Raw genomic sequence first — 8,711 nt, forward strand, 5'->3', positions numbered from 1 at the left:
CGCATACCTTTAATTTGATGTCTGCAAATCAGTCTTTGGTGTGGGCCATCAATGCTTCTCATCCAGCAGTTATCTATAACTAAAGCGTCATTGATTATTTGCAACTATACAAAGAAAAACTACATTTGGGCATGCTGTTACATTCTTACGTCAGGTATACATTTGCTAGTTACAGTAAAACTTTGTACAGTATATTTTCTGTTGGTGAATTTAAAGTTTTGCTTATCATAGTAACTTTGCCAAAACGTCAAACATTACTACATTCCAAAATACAACCTTACTGATATAATGTTTTATAGTTTTTAATCTATAATTATGTATATGTTCCATAATATTATAAAATTTGGTAGATGAAACCTTGATTATTTTGACATATTTTTTATGCAAACCAACGTGTAATTAGCAATATACCTTTTCTAGAAAAGAACATTCAACTTTGTCTAATACTCTCTGCCATCTGATAAATATACTGGCAATAATGCTTACCAAGTTTCTACAAAAAATGAAAAGATAATTCAAATAGCATAAACAGATATACAAACCAAAATGAATGCAAAATACACATTTTAGTTTACTGGTTAGGTTTTTTTGGCAAACTTGAATATCTGCCTCCTACTACTGAAGCTCTATAAAACAGCTAAGCTCCTAATTACTACACAATTACTACACAAGATTCAAACTAAATACTAAAAGTTTTAAAATTCAAAGGCTGCATATACCCCACTTACTTGCTTATGCCTATGCATCTACTACTATTACTTACAAAATCATAACTGAAATACGCAAACTCTTACTATTCATGATAACAATAATACAATAACATAATTATCATGTTATTCTAATAACAGTTTTGACTGTTGGTAGAACCACATTAATAACTTTACTTATCATTATAAAAAAACATCAAAAATTATCATAATAATAGCTGAAAATAGATTAAAGTTGGAGACTTAACTGATTCACTAAAATAACTATTAATTGTCAGCTGGCGTGTCTGTGTTGATGTTACAAAACTGAACAATTGTGTAACAATAATAAAGTCCAAAATTAGGATTTTACAAAAAGTTTTGATATTCTCCTTTATGGTATTATAATGCTGACCTTTCTTGACTTTTCTATGCAGAACGATATCAGCAGTTGGATGACATAAACGGGTGTAAAAATATATATCAAACGTGTTCTATGCTACATTCCTTAAAAGCTATAATAATTGAAACATACTTTTTTCACGCTAGTCCTATTTCAATATTAAATAACATTTATACTGTTTTTCAACAACTGTATGTTTCAAGTAAATAAACTGTAAATTGATTAAAATAACATGATCAACTTACCAAAGGTGACGTGCTCCCTTACATGTGGTTATTCTGCTGCTCCCAAGCTCTAGTAGACTACATGGGTGAAGAGCTAATAGTCCTAACCGCCACAGCAACATTATAACAGCCACATCTCTCTAGCTGTTATATACTGTGGTTATACTTTTGCCACTTTACTTCAATAAATTTAAAAAATCAATTCTTCGACTAGAAAACCATCTCTCAGGTATTGCGTTCGGATGCAAAGTTTCAAAAAAAGATTTATTTTGTGGCTGGATGCAACGGCAGCGAAAATATGAATTGTACTGATTATAGACTTATTTAAACTTTTACTACAGCCATGCTTAAACATCAGTTGAAACCATAACGTGCAATTATTGTGAATTTTCACAAAAAAGAGCAGATCAATGAGAAACTTTGCAAAAAAGGGAGTGCTTAAATGGCAGTCTTGAAAACCATAAAGAGGGTCAGCAAATAAATTGTAATGTATTGTAGTTTGGTAATATACCACTTTATTTCTCAAATCTAATAAAGCTATCATGAATATTAGCAAAACTGACTGTATCCGACATAGCTGCTAATTCCTTGTATTGGTTGATGCTTAGTCATAAGCTTATTGCAATGTGTTTTTAAATAGATTGTGCTGTTAACTGAAACGATACCAAAACAATTAAAAGTAAGAATATTTTAAAATTGATATATGCCTCCTAGTTCCATATATCAGAGCCTCCTAGAGTTTATAATTTATTGATAGAAAATTACACATTTTTGTTGGAGTTGTCTCCTCTTTTCCATATATATGAATATAGATATATAAGGCAATTATGGGAATCATGTTTAAAATACTTCTATAGGGTTGTTAAGCACTATAAGCACTGCTAGAATTAGGAGGCTCCCTGGACGCCTCCTAATTTTTCAGAGCCTCCTAACATGGATTATATATTGATAGAAGCCTCCTAGTTGGGAAATATAGTTCTATATATATATATATATATATATATATATATATATATATATAACACATAGTGTTCGAGTTAGTGTTAGTTATTAGAGCGATCAAGTTATCAGAACAGTCATAAGTGTACGTATTTATCAGTAGATACAGGTATATATACAAACTATATATAAATCGAAAGCATAGATTGCTTGTTGCAAGTTAAAGGGTCTCTCGTGTGAAGTTTTAAATGATTATCATAAGAAAGTATAGATATTTTTCTATCACTTGAGATTTGTTTGTTGTTTTAGGTGATGTGACTGCCACGACGTTTTTAGATTAAAATTGGAAAAACTTGATCATGGTTAAAACGCTAAAAAAAACCCATTTGCGTTTTTCTACCGAGCGTTTTCATAAAGATCAATTTTGCAGTAACTCAGTTATTACAAAACTGCTTTACTATTACAAAACCATTTTCAAATTTTTCCAATTTTACTTTAATTTTTTCCAAATTTTACCTCGCTTTTCTTGCTTACGAAGGTTTATCGCGAAGCAGATGTTTGGTAAAATTTGATGTTTGAAAATTTCAAAAAAGTCGTTAATGAACATATTTTGCCGATGTTGGTAATAAAGAGACCTAAGAACTATTAAAAGTCGATGTTTATATCTATAGCTTGTAATAAAGTGATATTCTAAAGCGATAGTAACAACTGTCTCGGTAGCCGTTTGGCAAAAAACCGTTCGGGTTAACGGAGTTTCGCTCGAGTTATCTAAAGCCATTTATCATTGCATGGGAACGTACCAAACAAATATGTTGAGTTAACCGTGTTTTCGAGTTATCCGAAGGCAAGTTATCTGAGTTTCACTGTATATATATATATATTTATATATATACATATATTAAAATATAAAAATCAATATATATATATATATTTATATATATATTAATATTATATATATATATATATATATTAATATTATATATACATATTACTTTAATATATTTATATAAGTATATTTATATATATAATAATATTTATATATATAAATAACTAACGGCTTACCAGTGCTTTACTTTCATAAAAAAGCACCAGTGACATGATGGGTAAGTTTTTCAGGGTAATACTAGGTTCACTGACTGCATTGCTTGAAAGTCTTGAGGTGACTGTTATGAATACGCAACTAACACCTTCTCTATACTGTAACGGTATGTCTGTTATTAGCATAGAGTTATGAAAGTTTATTCTCTGAAGTGTTTTCAGACAAACGCATTCCATGACAATATAAGTTATATATCCTGACAAACATTTTGTATATCATAATTAACAGAAGCAGAATCTTACTGCATATTTTTCTTGTAATAAAATATCTGTATTTCGAAAGACTAATCACAAAATATATTAAACTAAATTTAAGTGAACATGGTTAGCATTTAAAAGAGAAAAGATTTTAAATTTGAAACTAAAACTTGTTTTTGTAACTTGGTGCTATAAGCCCTTTAGCAGAAAAACACTAATCAACGTTGAGCAGTTGGATTTGAACATATGTTACAATCGGTTCTCAGAGTTTTCAAATATTTTAATGGAATAGCCAGGCTTAACAATGAAACACACTTCAGTTAAAGTTAAATTTGCAACTTGTGTTAGTGAACTTTATCAGGAGCTATTTCTGACCTTATCTGAATTTTTCTATCAAATTTGATTGTTTTTATCTTTTAAATGATCTGAATGCTAGAATGTTACGACATGAAAATTGAAAAAGCTTGATCACAGTTAAATGCTCGGATCGACCTAAATTTTATTAGGATATGTATAGTCGAGAAGATATCAACATTATAGAGACACATAACGTTGCGGCTTGAATTGATTTGACGATATCAACTACGGAAATTATAAGAACTAAGAATATTATTTTGCATTGCACTTTTCTTCAGAACCTTTAACCACAAAAGAGTTTAGTCAACTTAAATCTTTTTATAATCTGGCAGTCAGATCACCATAAACACCAAAAATTTTGTCAAATGATGGAAAAATATCCATAATTGCTCAAAAAACTAACTATAATGTTGGAAAAGTTTAACTTTACTAAGAGTTTAGTTACAGCTACATGTATTTATTTACTCTTTGACCATATTCAGCCATGTTTGGGTTATTAACACTTTTCTTGGAATTATGAGACTAAAATGTATATAAAAATGTAATCATGTCGGTAACAAAATTTATATATAAAAGTAATCTGCTCTGAAAACGTCTTTTATCTGGTAAAATTGCAAGTCAGGCAACATGATATTTAACAGAAAAACAAAAGCAAACTTGAGTGTTTATGGACTTTCACTGGTTGACTTTGAGATTTGAAATGGGAACCATATAAATTTTGTATGAATTTGAATTTGTAGATATGGCTGAGATGGAAAAAGTTGTCCCACCCGCTGTGGAATGCGGTTTTTGTTTGAGACCAGGAGTGGCTCTCCTCAACCCTCGCCAGCTCACCTGCAACCATCTACATTGCCTGGAATGCCTCACTGGCTTTCATGATGAGAATAACATGCTGATATGATCCTGGAAAAGTTTCAAGTATTTGTCGAGGTGTTTGCATTTCCAATTTGCGTATTGGTTAGAAAAATGTCAATATTTCTTGAAAGATTATCCTAAATTTGAAGCCAGGTCTGGAAAGTTTCATTAGAAAGCCTTGAAAATTTTTGAACAACCTTATTTTATCTTGAGATTAGTCAGAAATAAGGAAGTTTTTTATGATGTAAGCAATTAGCGACTGTCTCTCCATGTAATTATCACTAGATATCCGGTTAACACACAAAATTTTACACTCACACGAGTTAAGTACATAATTATATATATATATATATATATATATATATATATATATATATATATATGAGCTCCAAATATTAACTTCAAGCTGTTCTACAGTAAACACACTTATTAAAGGCCCAATGGATGCCAACGTATAGCTTCAATGATTAGATCTCCTGGCTAAGAGATAAGGCTTCGATCCTGATAGAGAAAACAATAAAATGCTATGACATGGCTTTAGTCACGTAAACCTTTCAATAAAAATGGCAAGTCTACGTGACTAAGACACACACACTCACTGAGCCTAGGCTAAATCTTTGGAAGTCAGGCAGCTCTATACTATCCACATAATTATGCAACGGCATGTGAAGAGTAGCATGCAATAGTTTATATCACCTAGTGTACTCAAGTTGCATTGTTGCTCCTCTTTATTCTCTCTGTCTCTACAAATATAGATCTTAAAGTGGCATTTTCTTTCAATCTGCGTGTTTTAACCAAAATCAAAATTTGTCAATTTTCAACTTGTAACATTCCATTCAGTCAAATCGAACATTAAAAACAACAGCAAATGATAGAAAATAATTATATATTTTTAATCATGTCTAGTAAAGTTTTGGGTAAGTTCATCTCCATGTCATGTTAAATCTTGAGCTGGCAAACTGCCCAAATCTAAATTGCAAAAATTTTAAAGCATCTGAAGACATCAAATCACTGATATGCTTTTGTAATAGTTCATAAAATTTTCTTTAGCTATCGAGTTCTTGCGTGCACCTTCTAAATTCAGTTGGTTTAATATTTAACCTTTTTATATTTGAAAGGTTTTTTCTTCAGCTAAATTCAATGTTGCTATAACTTATTTGGTTGTCCCTAAGTAAAATAAATGTACTGATTACAATAAAATAATATCTAACAATTCATTCTTAATGGGGATAGAGTCATCAGTGATAAATGACATATCTGTAACATAAAAATGAAGTTTGTAAATTGTGTGTGCCAGCAAATTTTTGATTCCAGAACACTCAAAATGATTTGTAAAAATATTGTAGTGATTACCTTCGTAACAATTAAGGTAATTAAAGCTATCTTTATTGACTTGCAGTTTATATTTAACTTCAGAACAAGTATTTTAAACCAGATAATGAACTTACATAGGTTGGTTGTAGTTTGGGATTAATGTTTTCTGAGTATTGTCGCTTGTGATAAACTGAATTCAATGTGAGAAGGAAGTCAGTCACCTGTGGATGAATTTGAATTTTTGAATAAATTTTACATAACTGTAATTTTTTTATCAAACTTTCAACTGTGCAGTACAAAAAACGAAAACTATGATCTGTGATGTAGCAAGAGGTTGTTCTAAGTAGACACCCTTAGCAATTCAAATATTTTTACTACTTGCAGCTTGGGTATGAACTAACATGCTTTAGTATTTTTTATTTAAAACAAGAAACTACTCTGCTCATTTTTATCGACTCATCTGTGTTACTTTTCAAGTGTCACAGGAGATTTTAAATGGAGAAAGAAAGACTGATAAGTTGAGAAAGAGCAACTGTGTAGCTTGTTTATTTGAATGTAGGTTAAAGCTGTCAACCAGATTTTGTGAGCATTAATTATGTATATGAATGTTGCGTTATAAAATATAAATCATAGTTTTGGCTGAGCCTGTTTATTTTAATAGTTGTAATAAAACAAGCGATTGGGTGTTCCCAATCTGAAGTAAACAAATATTGATAGCACTAGGGATAGCTTTCTGGAATCACTAGAGTACTTTATGAAATCTCTATATCAACCTTCAAATCAGTTATTAATTTGTTGTGCATTTTTGTGCCACAGTAAAGAGACACATAACCATTGAAACTGCTTGTTTTTTACTCATTCAGATACTCAGTGTTTTAACTCTTTCGCTACCGTAAGGCGACGTATCGGCTCAGGTTATTTTCTTTGTGTGGCCGGAAGCAGATATATCGGCTTTTAGCCAGTGTGTTAGTTTATTTATAATTACTCAGTTTTCACTTCAGAGATACCATTATGCTCTGGTCTCTATAAGAACAAGCTTGTTGCTAACGATTTAGATCAATAATCATACATCTCACTAGCAGCTCCAATTTTACACTAATTTGCCAATCGAAAGTTCACCACAAAAATAGCGAAAAAATAATACTGCGATCGCATAGAACTGTAGAAGCTTCTAACATTCTTAACCAGTGGGACTCCAGTAACTCTATAGCAAGTGATTTGGACTTTTCTTGCAATGAATCTTTCTATGAAATAACCCAGTGTAGTAGTAACAGCAGTACCGCTAGAAATATTAGCAATAGGATTGCTGCAGATAGTAGTACTGCTAGTAATATGTGTCCTAGTAGTAGTAGTTTTGTCGTTTTTTAATGAAATAAATTTAAGAATTCTATCACCGAATAAACTATCTTCTTTTTAACAGTTGGTTTTTAAATTTAGTCGATTCCTTCATTCCTTTTGAGCTACCACAAAATTAGTGGGGTTGTGTTAACATTTGGGTGAACAAAAAAATTCAGTAAGAGCTAAATATAAATTTGGTCATGAAAGATTTTAGTGGCGTAAAACAATGACGATAACTTTAACCTCATCAAGAGGAAGCATATAAGTCAAGGGGTTCGAGCAGTTCCACAGATAGCGCTCATTTTTAATAACCTTGTCGCATGCTAATACTATGCTTGTGTTTTTCCTAGTTAGATTTTTTAAGTTACATTTTCTTTCACTGTGTTAGACTGATTCCTAAAATCTATTACGCCTTGAGTAATCGAGTTTCTTACAGCTCTAACCAGAGCCCCCACAGCACCTAAAACCAAATTGCAAAGCTCAAAGTGAAAAGAGTGCTAGCTTTATTATTTGGGTTTCTTCTATGTCTATAGTCATTTCAATGAAGTGGTAAATTCATTGTCCAATTTTTAGTCATTTTCAATTGCTCCAACTATTGATAATTGTTGTATATTTATACATATTTAGGGTACCAATTGCAATTGGACAATTACTCATTTTATGAAGTGTTATATGCTAGAGTCTGCCCTTCCAGTCATTTTCATTGTTAGTTTTTACACTTAAATTATGGCAACCGTTTTGTAAGACTCTTATGTGAGTTTTATATATTACCATTTTTGCCTCGCTCCAGCAACGGGTGACATATTTGTTCAATAGTTACCTAAATTACAACTACAAATTTTTATGTACTGTGATTGGTAGTTTCTCTACCAGTTTTAATTAGCATTCAGTGACTGAACCTGAACTTTTTGAATTTATCAAAAATTTGCTCCACCTTAATTAATTTAGTGAACATAAGGAATGGAATATTTGGGTTTAATGCAGGTCTTGTACATATGAACTAAGAATTGCACGCTATTAAGTAAACACATTGAATGCTAAAAGCTCTTATGCAAAGATAACGGGTAAAAGAATCAGTCAAGGCTAACTGCATACTTTTGACATCAGTTAGTCTGATAAAACAGCTAAAGTGCCACAACCAAATATTTTAAAAAGTCGTTTGACATTAAAGATATCATCACCTACTATAGAAATGCGAGTACTTCACACACTGACTAACAAAAGCATGTTATGAATTACACGCAATCAGTTTAAAGCTGCGCACTCCAGTGAGAGGAGCCAGCGTTATGACTTGGTACT

This window comes from Watersipora subatra, chromosome 6 (assembly GCF_963576615.1).
Source record: "Watersipora subatra chromosome 6, tzWatSuba1.1, whole genome shotgun sequence".
In the NCBI taxonomy this organism is placed as follows: domain Eukaryota; kingdom Metazoa; phylum Bryozoa; class Gymnolaemata; order Cheilostomatida; family Watersiporidae; genus Watersipora; species Watersipora subatra.